This window comes from Tenebrio molitor, chromosome 7 (genome assembly GCF_963966145.1).
Source record: "Tenebrio molitor chromosome 7, icTenMoli1.1, whole genome shotgun sequence".
Classification (NCBI taxonomy): Eukaryota; Metazoa; Arthropoda; class Insecta; order Coleoptera; family Tenebrionidae; genus Tenebrio; species Tenebrio molitor.
This window is the reverse complement of record NC_091052.1, coordinates 1,996,049-2,012,804: the sequence shown is the minus strand read 5'-3', so window position 1 is coordinate 2,012,804 and position 16,756 is coordinate 1,996,049. Positions and strand designations below refer to the sequence as shown.

Sequence of the window (16,756 nt, the reverse complement as noted above, 5' to 3'; positions counted from 1 at the left end):
ATATGAGTGGCAACTAAAGTTGCAAATGGCAATTTTGGAATTTCAAAACTTTTTTAGGTGTGACAACACAATAAATGCTGTTGCATATTGTAACCTGAATTGATTGCTACGCAGCCAAGAGCTTCTGTACAACTACAACGCTTTTACGAAAGAGCCATTGATATTTGTTGGGGTGTTATCAGGATAGTATCTACTGCACTACAGGAAACTGTACTGAAACACAAGCCAGATGTTCACTTTCCAATAAATTCTAGTGCAATTCGATGCAATCGATTTAACGAGCTTATGTGCTTTATTTAGGTAAAACGATTAAATCAAAAGTGGTGGTCTTTCATGGTCTAAACATGAAAGTAATTTACAAAATGCCTGAACATAATTGACATATTTGCCTCGGCCTCGAATTTCAAGAAGTATTGATACTTCTTATTGCTTAAATAACTATATCAGACAAATAGATCTGTCTAGGAAAAGTATGTCAAGGATTATTCGGGAAGGTTTTAAGTTTGGAGCTTCTCGAAAACAAATCGGTTAATGTTTTATTTCAACTCTAAAGTCAATTAGAAAAATAAAATATAGAGATGTTACAGATATATGCGGATAGGAGTTATAATATATAGAGTGGTATAGAATTCCAGCAAAACAGAATGACAAAGTGTATGCTCATGACTTTCAGAGCAGCAGAAAAATCGGTCGCAAAGGGGTCACCAAACTGCATCAGTGATGATTTGCTGAGTTGGATATGACCAAGCTTGTTCAACTTCATTTCCGTAAACAAGAAGTGAATTTTTAATAGTTGTCAAAATTGTAGTTTTGATTTTTTTTTAATTATTCCCTGCTTCAGGGAATCTCATGAACTCATCACCTATGCATAAGGCGAAGAGAACGCGGCAAGAGGACATTCCGGAATTCATTACAGCCTAAGGTCGGCTTTCTGGCATCCCAAATCTAAATGCCGGATTAGAAATCGAGGTCTATAGTAAGCCTCGCAGAAGTATCAGATTCTTAAAGCACAATTTGATTAAGACAGCGGCATCAATATACTCGTATCATTATTTTACACTGACCTTATGCAAATACATACATGCACATAAATATCCGGATCATAAAAGTGCATTGAAAACAGGAATTGAAGTAGTCTCGTGATTTTGGCAGTTTGATATTGATTGTTTTACTTATTACAGTCGTAGAAAAAACATTGTGAAGAACTCTTACATAAGGTGTATTTTTTTACTCATGGGATTGCCGCACTCACCTATAGTTCGTGCGATAAAACTTCCCATTCGTGATTACCACTTGGAAATAATAATTAATATCTGAATATTGCGCTCGCAGAATCACCAGTTATTAACAAACTTATGCCCAACATCAAAATGCACTAGGACCAGAGCATTTAATAAGCCAAGTCTTATAATTACAATTTTATGGCACAGTCTCGACCACAGTTTCTCCCAACTAAAACAGACTAATTTTAAGTGAGTCATCACTTCATCAGCCATTTATCGATTCAATTCAATTTCATCTAATGAAAGGTCATTCTGCTTTAACCTTTCTTATACATTATCGACAAATTTTTTATCCAGTAAGCAAGTTACAGCCAACTTCCTTTTCTTAAAGTAAGACGAAAACCTTTCAACAAAGATTCAAACTTAAAAGCAAAAAAAAATGTATTTTAAACAAGTTTATCATTTGTTGCACCATGATTTGAAAAAAAATCAAGTACCCAAAACGGTATTTTAAATCATTTCAATTGTTTAATGCCTGCATTTCGTTGTAACCCGAATGCACCATTAAAAATTTAAACCTGTTTCAGCATTTCATTTATTAGGCTTTTTATGCACATTCAGGATTAACGCTCGAAATGTCTAAACTATTCAGCTTTTTATTCGTGTGTGAACTGTTATTAACATTTTTATTTTAAAGTGAGGTCTATAGGTACGTGCTTTTATTTTCTGTAAGTTTGAAAATCAATCTAAAGCTGTTGAATTCTGTGTTTCAGCTCGTTTGGGTAACAATTTTATTAAAAGGATTTCGGTGATTTTTTACTAATCGCGTTTGTGCCAAACTTTCTCTTATCTACCATCGCTTTAAGATAAATATGGACCGTTCGTAAAACTCACGAATTATCTTTGTACATATAATATAGCCGAAGCTTTTAATGTTCCAAATGAAATTCTTTATGGTTTAAATTTTACGGCATGGTTCCAGTGTGTGAGCAAGGTATGATAAATATGTCCGCAAACGAATTTCAGAATCTAATTAAGCTCTATGATATTTATATTTCCAGTTAATAATTCAGAGGTATTTTCAACAATGTGGGGTTTTAAACGTAATTAAATTGTGCATGATCACACAAAACGCGCTTTTTAATCCATATTTAAATCAATTTCAAATGACCTGATAGCTGAAACTGTCTCAGGGTCTGATAAAAATAACAATTAATTCAATTATTTAAAAGACAAAATTTTAAAATTGTCAACCAATTTAAAATTTGAACACAAATTAAATTACGAAATAGTTATTTACATTACATATGCGGTAGGCTACATTTTACAGCGCGAGGTTTTTAGATTGAAACACGACCGCGCAGCGGGAGTGTTTAAATAAAAACCGAGCGATGTAAAATGCCTACCGCATTAGTAATGTATTAATCTTTTTGGCCGAAGACCCATTAAGTACTTATTTTCTCAAATTTGAAATTTGTTGTAACCAATAATTTTGCAAAACCTGTCAAAGACTGACATTTAATTAATGAAATGGCAGAAAGTTATCTGTTATATCGATAACTGACACGCTTACAATTTACACCACAAGATAGCGCCATTAGACTTTAGACTTTTGAAAACTGAGCGGATTTAATGGTAGCGGTATCTTGTCTTAGTATAAATGAACTTTACTTGTGATTCCCTAAACATTTTTTTAGAGGTTCCAGAAAGCTTAAAATTTTCTTGTTATTTTACACACTCCGTGCGGTAAAATGACAGATAGTTTGATTAGTGTGTTAAAATCAAGATACCCAGCCTGTTGAAAATGTGTAAACATATCATTTAAGGTTGAGGAGGCCAAAAAGTTTTTTCTTTGTTATTAATTATGTTCAAAGCTGTACCTATCACTTCTATCCGTTTTTAGCTGAAAGTTTTAAATACGAAAATTTGATGAATATTGAAATGGATATGACAAACACCACTTATAATGATGTCTATTGGGAACCGGTTCTCTCATAAATTTGAAATGTAGATGATCTAAAGAAGATTTGGAAATGAGAATCAAAACGTAAATTACTAAATCGATACATTCTCCGAATCGTTCTCTTTATCCGCAAAGCTCTCATGAAGTGATTTTTTAAGGGCGTTTTCTGTAATTTATACGTTTGACTTGTTAATATTCAAGATTTTTCTGCAACGGGGCGGCGCTAAATTCCCGTAACAAATATTTATTTATACAGATGGGAAGGTTTGTATTTGCTGTTTGTAAATGAGAACGTGATACCTTCATTTTAATCTGTGCGAGAATTAAGTCGTAATTAAATCGGTTTACAATCTCACTTTTGGGTCGAACCTATCAGTATCCAGATCTGTGTACTCTTGCAAATACATCATCAAAGGGTTACCTAAATTGTTGTTTGCATCAAGATAGCCCAGTCGAGCCCAAACAATCAGCAGAGGGCAACATATTTTTGTCGAGGCAACAAGGATGATTTACCGTACCGGAACTTAATACGACAATAAACTGGATAAATCGGATTAAATGGGGTGAATTAGATGAATGCAAGGTGAGTCCGGTGCGGCTTTATTGGAATTAATACTGGCTAAAATATGCGTTATCCAACCTCGACACCGTAAGATATCTGACATTTAATGGAGTACATCCGTTAGTCGGGAGCTTGTACGGATTGATGCGGGTCGGTCCGTTTCTGATGGCTTTTGCAGATTTCTGAACCAAAACCACTTAATGCGCGGTTTCGGACCCTGAATTTTGACCATTAAATGTGTAGCGGTCAGCTTCCAATTACACATAATTACCCCGTAGTTGATATTCAGTCGTTGCATCCACAGGAAACTTGCTCTTAATCAATATGGATGTAAACACGACGAACTTTCAACAGAAAATTCACGAGCACGAACTAGGTTTCTCATATTTTTTGTTTAGATTTTACTTTGGACAAAACAAAAACAGGATGTTTTCACGACGGAACGGTGAAACGTTTTCAGATATAGATAAAATTCGCCAACAAAAAATTAAAAGAGTAATAACAATAATAATAATACAGGTCCATTACCTGTTTACTAACAATCTACAAAATCATGATTTCGTGTCTTACAAGAATATGAAAAATAAGATCATTAGAAGAACAAAAAGGTGGTATCGAGGGATCTTTTGGTCGTAAAGGACAACTTATCATTGACTCCATTATAATGGAACAAGCAAAAAGGAACAACGTAATATTTAATGACTGTAAGAGAACGTACGATTCAGTAGCGCATTCATGGCTAATTAAAATTTTTTAAATTTATAAAATGGGCTGGCGATCAAAAAATAAATATCGCGCGTTCAAATGAAATCCTGGGCTGAGCAGGCGTTGGAAAAATTAAACCGTTTAGAACAGTGTAAAGTTTGAATTTCCCGCCGTTTGACACAAATGACATTTGTTTATGTTTAATCGGGACATAATTTAACATATTTGTTTTCAGCAAAGGGTGCCCTTAGATATTTGCATCGAGAATAGGAATCTTTAAGTTATTCTATTTTTAATGTAAAACATTGCAAAGAAACAAAAAAGAAAGATTTTTTTTGGCTCTAAATTTTAGGTTATTTGTCAACATGCTCCAATTAATCTACGCTTTAAAAAAGCACAACAATTGACGGTTTCCAGCCCAGGATTTCATTTGGTCGCGCGATATAATATTTTTGAATTTCTAATGCTACATTATTTGTTTAAACAATGTCCAACTGTAGAAAAGAATTAAGTGCCAAACTTACGTGATTGCATTAAATGTATCATCATTTATCAATAGTACAAATCCAAAGATGTCTCTTTTTATAATGATTTGCTCATTGAAAATCCATAAAACACAGTTTTTAAATTGTATATTTTTAAATAATGAAGAAATAACAATTTTTGTATCCAGAAGTTTCCCGGCGCATCCGCCATTTTTTCAAGCATTGTACGCATGGTCAAGAATGAATCTGTTGGTAACAATGAAAATTTGAATGATTTTGGCACCACTGCAATCTAAACGCATTTCCGGTTTTCAGCTATGACAGTGTTGTAACAGCATAAACATAACCGACATAACCTATTTTTTTTACTGTCGTGTCAAGTTAAAACATCCGGTCAGTGCCAATTACGATACAAAAAACACCAATATTTTTCAATTGTTTCATTGTCAATAGATTCAGTCATTGTTGATCACGTTCCATAATAGTACAGTCGCAAACAATAAATTTTGGTAGTCAAGGTCATTCTTTGACGCAATGGAAACTGCTCTAATGTGAAACGGGCTCTAATAAATTCTATTTGTCTTGTCTTGTCAAGATCTTGTCAACTTTTTGGAAGTCCAAACTGGGTTGCCACCCTAGCTTCTGACATATACAGTCGAAAGAAAAAAAGTAGACAAAAGCAGTTTCCTGTAATTGTTTTTCCTCAAAATGTTATTGTATAAATGTGGCTTTTCTAATACCGACAACTTCTTCTCACTTTTTTTGCATTCGGCTAGGCAACCAAGAATACAGTGGTAGTCAGCTGCCAACCAAAATCGAAAAACTGGAAGACGACCAAGCAGCCAAAAACTTCTTGTCTCCTTTTTTTGCATTTGTCTGTACGATCAGCGACATAATTTTTACTCTGTTAAAATTAGATATTGGGGCCATAATTTTGGACACATTTTTTTTATTGACGCTTTATTGACATTGGTCCTAATTAAGCAGGCAAAATTTTTAATTTGTGACAGTAGCGGGAAATTTCAAAATAATCTTGATGACCAAGTGCTCGCGACTGTACATTCTAAGATCAACTCTAAAATAGAGTTGTTATACTACAGGTGCAGAAAGTATAATTAATTAACAATTTAACACATTAAATAAAGATTAAGTTGACGCAAATAGATGCAAATAGAAACTTGACGTGGATTTGGGTGAATAATTAAACTGTTTTAAATGTTAATCATTCTCACTTGTGCTGAAGATTTACTTACAAAGTGGAAAATATTTGATGGTATCAAATCAACGAAATCGTCATAATTGTTGAAATTTTGTTTTACAAATAGCTCTCAATAGAAATTATTTAATCATTGTTTGGATGTACAGTCGATGGACAAATAAAACTGGGACCAAAATGACAATCACATAAGTCAAAAATTACTTTGAAGTGTTTCTTGTGACATCAAAAAAGCCGGGAAATGACAGTATTGAGTCAAAAGTTGGGTTATTCAATAAAGGGCAGTTCACACATATTTGTCAGTTAAATGTCAGTTGTGGCCAAGATTCTGTGACCGCAATTGTACCACGAATTACAGATTACGGATCAGTCGTTTAATCACATCTAACCTCACTTTTTGCATTGTTTGTGTTTTTACTCTGCAGACTGACGAGTGGTGCGTTCACAATCGACTCTTCAACGCCAACTTTGAGGATAAATTTAAAATTTAAATGAACACTCGATATTTTCATAAACGAAGAATTTTTTGCCAAATGTAAATTCTTTAAAAGCAATATCTATGAATACCTAAGCTCTTCAGATTTTCTGATATTATTGATAAACGATTAATTGTATTTATTTTTACGGAGTTATAAAATCCAAGAAGCAAAAACAGGATGTGACCAGATTGTAGCGAACAAGCAGTTTTCATCAGGAAATCAAATTTCGGATAAAATCCCGGATTGGAAATGCGCCAAAACTGTTTCGTTCTCCTTTTTAATTAATGCCTTAATTTTTTGTCCATAGTCGCATATTGACGTCGGGATAATTACAGCTTTGAGGGAGGCATCGGGCGACATGAATGCGTGGGTAATTCCAATGAACACTTTGTTGGCAATTCACGGCACAAATTCAATCATTTGTCGTAAAGTTGGGCATACCGACGAGATATTCGAAACGACTAGCAAACTTAATTTGGCCTAAAGCCAGAGTACTCAAATATGAGTTAAAGTTTGAATGGCATTAGCTATCAGATCTAGTTGGGCACGCACTGAACGCAAGGGAAACTAAACTTTCCCACTCAGGTACTACATGCGGGAACAAGCCAACTTGTTAGGGATAAGCGAGCGACTATTTCCACCGGAAAGTTGACTTGAAAGGAAATGTCGCCCTCAAAAAGAGTAAGAAACTTACACGTGTTTAAGAGTCAAAGTTCAAAAGCTGCACTTGGCCTACATGTGTGCATAGGGTGAGATTAACTTTCTATAATTAGGAGTACTTTGACACGGTGAACGAGAAAGTGCACATATTAAATAAAAAACCTATTTATGCGAAGTTATAGAACTAATACATAAAATAAAACAATATAAAACATACAAAGAAAATAAATCAGAGCAGGCGTTGGAAATTATCGGTCATGTCGTAGCGGAATTCTGTGAAAATAAAACAATTATATCTAGTAATTTCAATAACATAAATAAAAATACAACCGGAAATTTACTTAGTTCCTTGGTGTTATGGCAACCGAAAATCTTCAGCTTTCAATATGTCAGATTCAGAAACGAATTTGTTAAAATTTGGGTTAGGAATTTCAAATAATTTAGCTAGTTTACTTTATGTGCCGCTCGCCAGTGGAGATAATAACTTTATCTGCCGCTCGTCAGTTGCCAAGGCAATGAAGTGAATGCTGCTGTGAAAATGACTACTTTATGAGTAGAAAAAAGTATTTTAGCAGCACTTCGTCAAAAAGGCTGAAACTGACATTTTGGCTTGAAAAATTTAAATTGAACCAACCCCGGCATTTCGTCCGCACTCAATTTTTCTATTTCGTTGAGTTGGTAGACATTATGGAATTACAATTGACCGCTTCGCTGGCCAAAGGCATGGTGTTTACTAAAATTTAAATTGAAAAGATAACCGGAAATTTCGCACAGTTGATTGAAAGTATCAATTGAATGCCCTTTTCCATTACCCATAAAACGGAATATTTCAGGCCTGAACGCATATTCAATATTGACAAGCTTTCAACATTTTGCATTAATTTCCACAAGATACACTTCCGTGGGCACTCACCTCGACATTAAATAAATTTAGAAATTATGTTTTGCAAAAATAGTGCAAAATTGAGCCTGTTGTGAGTTTAAACTTGCACTACTCTACGTAATTTGATGTCAGTTCATCTTTTCGTAAAATGTCAGTTTATATTACCATTCTCAGTTAATTTAATTATTTCATCGCGCTAATGCTTTAACTGGTTTAAATTCGTCTCCAGTTATTAGCGGTATAACTTTAAGTTAGTTTCGTTGGATGCAATTTCACCATTCATTTGAGACTTTTGTCCAACGGAAATATTAAAAACGTCGTGTTCCAACACCTTTCGAATGACAATTAAAACGGAAATTGCCGATATTCCCCACGATTTACTTCAAAGTGAACCTTCACCATTAAGATAATCTAAACGGTCAATAAAATCCCATAATTGGCGTTTTCGATGTAATCTACATTTTTTCCGAGTCAATTGTAAGCTGTCAGATATTTTAATTTTCCATTAAGGCAACTGTCTTCACGCAACCCTTTTAGGAAGATTAAGCACGTCGGATTAATATTAAATTGGAACATTTTTCATTTACATCCTTTTTATTTTGCCATTCGTTAACACAGTTGCTGAATTAAAACTGTCAGCAATTAAAATTTTAAATAAGGATCCGCGATAAAAAATCCCCCCATTTATTTGAATTTTAATTAGAGAACACAACATATACACAAGCAATTAATCGGATTAAAAATTAGAAGGGTGTAAGAAATTTGTTTTTAATCAAGCCTTTTGCTCACTTGCTATTCGGAGGGTTATTCTCGAATGCAAATACGACCGAGTCGAATTCGATTTTATTGCAAGTTTGCTTTCGATTTCACGTCACGTCGAGACAGAAGCTACTGAGTACGGATTTCACAAAGTCCGGATCTTGCGTAATTTTCAGAGGGGTTTTGTCTGAGCTTTTTTTTTAGAAACGTGTCTAATTTGAGGTGGGCTTTTACAAGATGAATGTACAGCAGTATACGCGCACGACTACAAAGAAACAGACGCGGAATCGCTTAATGAAACAACAATGTAACAGCAATTAAATTTATTGGCGCATTAAGGGAAGTAACTACTTTCTTACTTTAATTTTACTGCTTCTAGACGGCAACTGCAACATTATAACAATTCGAGACAAGCGTTACACCCAAATATGCAAACTGAACGTGAAGAATTTTTTTTTCACTTTTGCGCTTTATTGGACACAATCGTGGAACAAAACAGTACTTTAAGTACTCGCTAGGTATTGAAATTGCTTGTAAATTGTTAAATTTTCATTAAACTGTGCGAGGCACAATTAAAATGTAAATTGACACTTGTAATTAAAGCGTGTTGACAGCTAACCTAAAATTTATAAATAAAAAATTCTTTCTGTTTTTTTCTTTCTTTCCAATGTTTTACGTTAAAAACAGAATAACTAACGATCCCCAATCTCGAAGCAAATATCTAAGGGCACCCTTTGCTGAAAACAAACATCTTCAATCATGTGCATGTTGAAACATAAACAAATGTCATTCGTGTTAAACGGCGGGAAATTCAAACTTTACACTGTTCCAAATGGTTTATTTTTCAACGCCTACTAAGCCCAGGTTTTCAACTGAACGCGTGATATTAGTTTCTCTTCTGTGGTAATAAAAACAGTAACAACTTGTTAATCTGATCGACTTGATAGTGATGGGAGAGGTTTAAAATTGTTATTCAAAAATCGTATCGAATTGATCTGTTTGTTTTGTAAACATCATTGTAATATTCTGATTGACGTTACATTCAGCCTCTCCTGAAACCTATCACAGCTTAGCGCTTAAAGCATTATATAGATTGACACATTCTCTGTATTTGATATTAGACACGTATGTTAGCTAAATACATTGTCAAGTAATTAATACAAAAAAAAAATAGAATTGATTCAAGCTATCATTTGTCGATGGCATATGTTAAGATATGACTGATTATTGAGGAAACACTATAATAAATAAGTTCATCAAGTTCCTTTGATTAAAATTGGAGAATCTAAAAATTGAGAAATTGTTACAAATGTGACAGTTTCGCCTTTCCTGCACTTTAATAAAACTTCGGACAATATTTATTTCATAAAATTTCCTGCGAAAAGACAGAAACTACACGTAATTTCTCATCGCAGCATTTGTGTAATATTGACAAACTCTTCGAGCAAGTGCTTCGTCTTGACGATATGGTCTGATAATATAATTGAATTTTCTGGACAACAAATTGCCTTAGTAGATACTTGCCATAACCCAACGTAGATACGTACCACATTTACTTTGCTTAAACAATTTCCTTCATTTTATTTTTGTAATGCGTATTACGTCGTAGAACAAAAGAACAATAGTTTACAAGTTAATAATCCGTTTGGTGGTAGCGAAAACATGCAACTAAGCCGAAACGAGTAGCCCCAAATGAGAACTTATTTCTTTTTCTTTTCGGAAAAAGCTCCGAGTCGCGCCAAAGCAGATCTTGACGAATTTGCTCATTCCAACAGTAGGTTGTTAAGCCGGCTTCCCACGAACTTCTCTGCGACGCCCAGTGACGAACGCAGTCAAGCGTTATGAAAAACCCGCTTAGGAAAATGTAATTTGTTTCTTAAATCTACTTATCCAACGCAATAAATAATTAAATTAGGAGTTTGATTTAATTATAATTTTACCGGATCGCAAAGTAATTTGCCATGTTGTATGACGGCCATGTTAATTAGTTATCTAACCGAAATTAGCACCGAGCTGTGGTTGTCAATCATCTGTCTGACCCAAATGTCATTTGCTTGTTCGTCGGCACTTCAGTTATTGAGAATTGTTTCAATACGTCAGTGTCTGACAACGACAAAACCACAAAATTAATGTCAGTATTGTCAGTCAAATATTTTTTCATTCGGCCACAACTTTAGTAATCAGTTGCAAAAGTACAGATTAAAAACTTAGTTTTTACCTAATTAATAAAATTAAAAGACAATTAATTAATGTTTAAATTTTTGCTCGTTATTTCAGTCAAGTTTGCATCAATCAGTCAAGAAAACTTGTTCAGAGGTGTAAGGTCTGCGTAATTCTTATTAAAAAGGAATTTTATGGCGGATCGTGCTCAAAAAATATAACTTTCTTGATCATTCGTCTAATGAAATAACAAACTTTAATAATTAGTGGGAATACGATAATAATATGACATTTATATCGCTGAACATATTCGGAAACTTGATGCAATTTCTGATTCATAGCTTCTCACAAACTACACTGCAAAACAACCGACCCAACTAATTAACAACAAACATAATAGCCAAACACGAGAATGAATCCCAAAAGATATAAACCGTCAAAGCATGAAAATTTAGTTTCTCTCTAATTTACAAGTATTGATGCCATGAAATGTTAACGAACATGAATGTTAATTAACGGGCCAGAGTTTTGTACTTTTATTATGTTGTTGGAACAAACTGCACATTAAAAACTCAAAAAAAACTACATCATTAGTGAAGCTTTAGTATTATCGAAGCTGTAGTATATTATTTATTTTTTGGAACTAAATATTGGGTGATTCAAAATGATTGTGGCTAAGTATGGCAACTGTGTACGAAAATTTATGTGGCAACTGTGTGAGTGGGGTATGATTGACATTTGTATGACATTTCATAAGCGTGCATTTGATTTTTTTTTATACCATTGCACATTGATTTGACAGTTTTCAAAATTGCGCGACTCTGACCTGTCAAAGAAATGTCAACTCTATCCCACCCACACAGTTGCCACATAAATTTTCGTACACCGTTGCCATACTTAGCCACAATAATTTTGAATCACCCAATATATACTCTTAGCTCTATTTTTTGACAAAATAACATAATATTCATAAGTGGCTTCACGTTCAGATTTATTTCTGACGTAATAGGCAGAATATATGGAATATTTATTGGGCTTTAGTGTACCTGAAGTGGAAAATATTATTTAGTAAAACTATTGTTGCACCTTTAATTAGGACTGTGCAGTGTAATGACTATGCAAACGATTTCGTTCACAGAAATTTGCTAATTTACAATAATTATTTGTAGAAGCGTGTATTTTTTGAATAAAAAGCTCTCACACTGTTCACACAAAATTTTATTTCGTGTAGTACCAAATATGTATTATTATACAACAATGAAATGAAGCATAATGAGTTTACTTGCGTGGTTTCGCAAACAAACGCTCCGGAATTTTGTCTTAAAAATAAAATACGACTATACCAATGATGGGAAGGGAAATTTCAGAAACTGTTTGTTTATGATAATGCGCAACAATTATGCTGAAACTATAAGTTGCTTATAGATTAATTATAATGTTTTGAGTCTTTCCACTTGCCTGGATGTAAAACAATTACGCAAAATAATTAATTCAGACAACTGTTTACCGCTTACTTACCATAATATTGTTTATTTGGGTTATATTCACATGCTTCCATCAACCAGAAACCAAGCATAAAGCAGTAAAATATCACTGATATTAACGGCAAAGTGTTTTTCTAAGGATTAAAATGTTATCACCGTGAATTTGTTGGCGACGATACCCAAAACAATGGAGGGAAAATCTGTGATCGATTTTCAAACCGTTAAACTTGAAAACTTCTAATGAAATGGATTACCTACAATAGGTTAATATTTGATAGCTTATACTATCAGACTAAACGCGCTGTTATAAGACGAAAAGTAAAACATAAAAATGTGCCATTTATCAACTACATTTGTCAAATAGTAGATAATAATAGTACATTTTATCATTAAGAGTAGAAGCGAGTCTTTTTGTGCTAAGCCCAGAGATTGAAGACCGAGACGAAATTGACACGAAGTCATTTATTTCCTTTGGGGCAGTTACAGCAAAATGACGATTTTAAAATTTTAAGGCACCAGTAATTCCTAGTAACTTCTTGCAATATTACTAGTATCGGGCGTTCAAATGAAATCCTGGACTGAGTAGGCGTTGGAAAAATTAAACCGTTTAGAACAGTGTAAAGTTTGAATTTCCCGCCGTTCTTTCACGAATGATATTTGTTTATGTTTAATCGGGACATAATCGAACATGTTTGTTTTCAGCAAAGGGTGCCCTTAGATATTTGCTTCGAGAATAGGAATCGTTACGTTATTCTATTTTTGATGTAAAACATTGCAAAGAAAGAAAAAAAGAAACATATTTTGGCTCTAAATTTTAAGTTAGCTGTCAACATGCTCCAATTAATCTACGCTTTAAAAAAGTACAATAATTGACGGTTTTCAACGCCTTCCCACCCCAGGATTTCATTTGAACACGCGATACTATAGTCCAATTTTTACCCTTTTGCGATGACGTCATTATCTAGTAACTTTACGTATGTTTGAGCTAGGATCAGAAACAAATTTGAATTGATCATAAATAACTATAAATGTGTCAAATTTGTTGACAATTGCTTCGAAAGGTTATGTTTGTAATCAATGTAATAAGTGAAAGAAATTAAAAATTGTCAAATTGACAGAAGCATAAAATAACCTCAAAGTGACCATCAATAAATAAACGTGCCTTTTTTTGTTTTTTTTTTTCTGTTTCTGTCGTTTCAATAAAGAGAAAGCGAGGAAGGAAATCGTGACGTCACCTCAAAAGGGTAAAAATTGGACTATACTACTATTGAAGGTTCAATAATATTAATAAAGTCTACTAAAGTTTCCTTTTTAACCTTGAATGGCCATCTTGCTATTTTCGATTTTGACATCTGTCATCCATGCACATGGGCGACTCGTGTTACACCACAGTGGCATCGGTTAAATATTGGATAATAATTTCGTTGTTTCACTTTTTAGATGCGTTTTTTAACAGGGATAATTTAATTATTACATATTTCGTGTAATTATTGATAAATAAATCGGAAGAAATGCTTCAAATGACACAATGAACATTTCAACTCCTAGGATCTGAAGGTCACTACTTCAATCGTTTCTATGGAGAAATACAAAGGCGCGATTTTTATATTCAAGCGATCGAAAACCATGACAACTACATACGGTCGTTTTTACTTACCTATTGCATTGTTGCCATTTTCATTTTCACTTTCTGAATTTTTTTTTCAACTGAGCTGTAATAGCTATTTATGCACCAAGGGCGTTACAACGATGATTACGCCCGGAGAACGATGAATCCAGCTCGAGGGCTTTAGCCCGAGAGATGGATATCGTTCGATGGGCGTAATCATTCGGTGACGCCGTGGTGCATACAAGATTTTATTTTTCACTATACGTGTTCTTAAAAAAAAAAAAATTGGCTTCTTTGCAATTTTGAATTGATGAGGGCGTTATGAATTCATTACGCCCGCTTATTCTTATTACGCCCTGTATTATTCCCCGGTTGTTATGGACATGTTTACGTATTACGTATCCTAGGAGTTATCATGCAATTATACTAAAGTGAAAAATAATAAATTTTTTGGTATAAAATCGGGGTCTGTTTAAAACACCTGTCCGTCCTTTTTGACACACCCGATATATCTCCTTTAAAAATATAAATTGTGCGAAAAACTTTCCCGAGTAAATAAACACTTTCTAAAAGTCGCTTAATATTTTATACATCAATTCACAAAGCAAAATGAAACGACGTGGTCGGCTTTAATTTTATTATTTACATCTTGCCTTACTTGTATTTACCAGAAACGCAAATAAATACCAATTTGATTGAATATTAATAAAAATGTTGTAGTTATTTTTAAGCTTGAAAAATTATATTTTCAATATTATGCAAAATTATAACGCCCGTTTTGATTATTCGATTTTTTTGTGCAGTCGCAACGATACAAGCGCTATTTAAAAATTAATATGTTCAAGGATAGCCTTTTGAAGGCGGCAAACTTGTTTTCCATAGTTTTCTATTGAGCCAAAAAAATATAATGTTGCATACGGTAAATTTTGAAGCAGCGTCATAAACAGAAGAGAATACAAAGCAGTAAAAGAGAGCAGCTTCCGCGTAATATGTTAAAAAAAGAACACATTTATTTATTTCTATATTACTTAAAACCGAATAGAAACCGAACAAAACTCCTAAAAGTATTGTTTGCTTCTACCTTTTCAAAATGTTTAGATTCATATTATAATTATTCAACATATTGTACGCAGCCGTAGTTACTTAAAAGAGATCAACAGTTTTTTTAATAGCTGTGTCAGTTTTTACATTTTAAATTCAGTGTAATTATTTGTCATCTTTATGAGACGAATGGGGAGCTTTTTGGGATTAACATTAAATGACGTTATCTTTCCAGCTGAAAACATATTTGTAAATGTTAATAACGTTGCCACACCCCCTGGATTTAAACTCCCAACACATTTTCCATATTGTTGTAACCTGTTCTTCATTAATCAAAATTTTCGAAAAAACTAAATCAACTTTTTAAAAATTTTATTATACGTTATATTCTCAAATATTGTGAGTGGTGATAAAATAATATTTTCCCAAAGTAAAAAAGTACTATTGTTAAACATATTATTTATTTAAATTAAAAACATAAATTTACAGTAATTGAAAAATAAGCTGCAACAAGAAAACGCGTCCCACTTACCCAGTTAGAACGAACCGGCTTCTACTTTGCAGTTGCAGCAGCTGATACAAAGTGCACAACTGGAGAGCTCCAGTACAGCGCTATCAATAATCGGTAAATCAGTGATGAGAGCGTCGCGACGCGAGATGCAATCACACCAAAACGTCGCCAATGACTACGGTATCAAGCGTCTCGGCGCTGGACCATAATGAAAGCTCCATGGAGCTTGCGCGAGCTTTGCAACAGTCATGCAGTAGAGGTGTGTGCGAGTTCGCTGATCATGACATATGTTTTGAACACGAACTTACTTGTCGACTGTGTTTCATAACGTGTTATTTATCGTGTCATTATTCGTCAGGAGCTTTTCATTTTTTATTCACAAAAGGAAAATTTTGCTTTGCGTCGCGTATTAAGCCCGATAAAAACAAACTTTTCGTTCCGAAATGGTAGGAATGAATCAGTAAACTGAACGGATGTCGGCAGGTTCACATTAAATAAAAAATATTTCGCCTCTGCGGAAAGGTCGTGCTCTTACTATTTATTTATGCAGTTCAATAAAGCAATTTTTTTATAAAAGTGTAGATATTGATACGGCCCCATTAAATTTTTATGTTTATCTGCTCTGCTGTGAATTTCTAAATTTCATCACAAACTTCTTTTTACATAAACCCAAAATACCTAATTAATATACCTAGTTATTTGACGTTTACGTTATTTTGGAATTCTTAAAAATTTACTGCGATAACTGAACAATAATAGCAATATTAGTTTGAAAGGCCAAATACAGAAAGTGACTCCAAGTTGATTCTAAAATAGCCTTCAATCTTGTAAGAAGTAAACATGCTCCAGCCCCATAAATTGTATAAATTATTTTCCTACAAATTCGGTTTGTTAGCGTTATATTTCCTCTCCCATCTACTATTTGTACTATTTGCCCAACCAATATCAAACAGTTCCTAAACGAACATTATTCGAGTTTACTTGGACAATCTCATGGCGATGCCAGTTTATAATTA

The 16,756-nt window shown here is 33.7% G+C and overlaps 1 protein-coding gene across 1 annotated transcript in view; it reads right to left on the bottom strand.

Annotated features, from left to right (window-relative positions):
• LOC138134717 (C3 and PZP-like alpha-2-macroglobulin domain-containing protein 8) overlaps positions 1-15,903 on the bottom strand; it is an 84,945-nt gene extending 69,042 nt beyond the window's left edge. Inside the window, exon 1 of the mRNA XM_069053155.1 lies at positions 15,762-15,903. The gene's annotated coding sequence lies outside the window, so the exon portion shown is untranslated. The remainder of the gene's footprint in view (positions 1-15,761) is intronic.
• Positions 15,904-16,756: the final 853 nt, after the last annotated feature.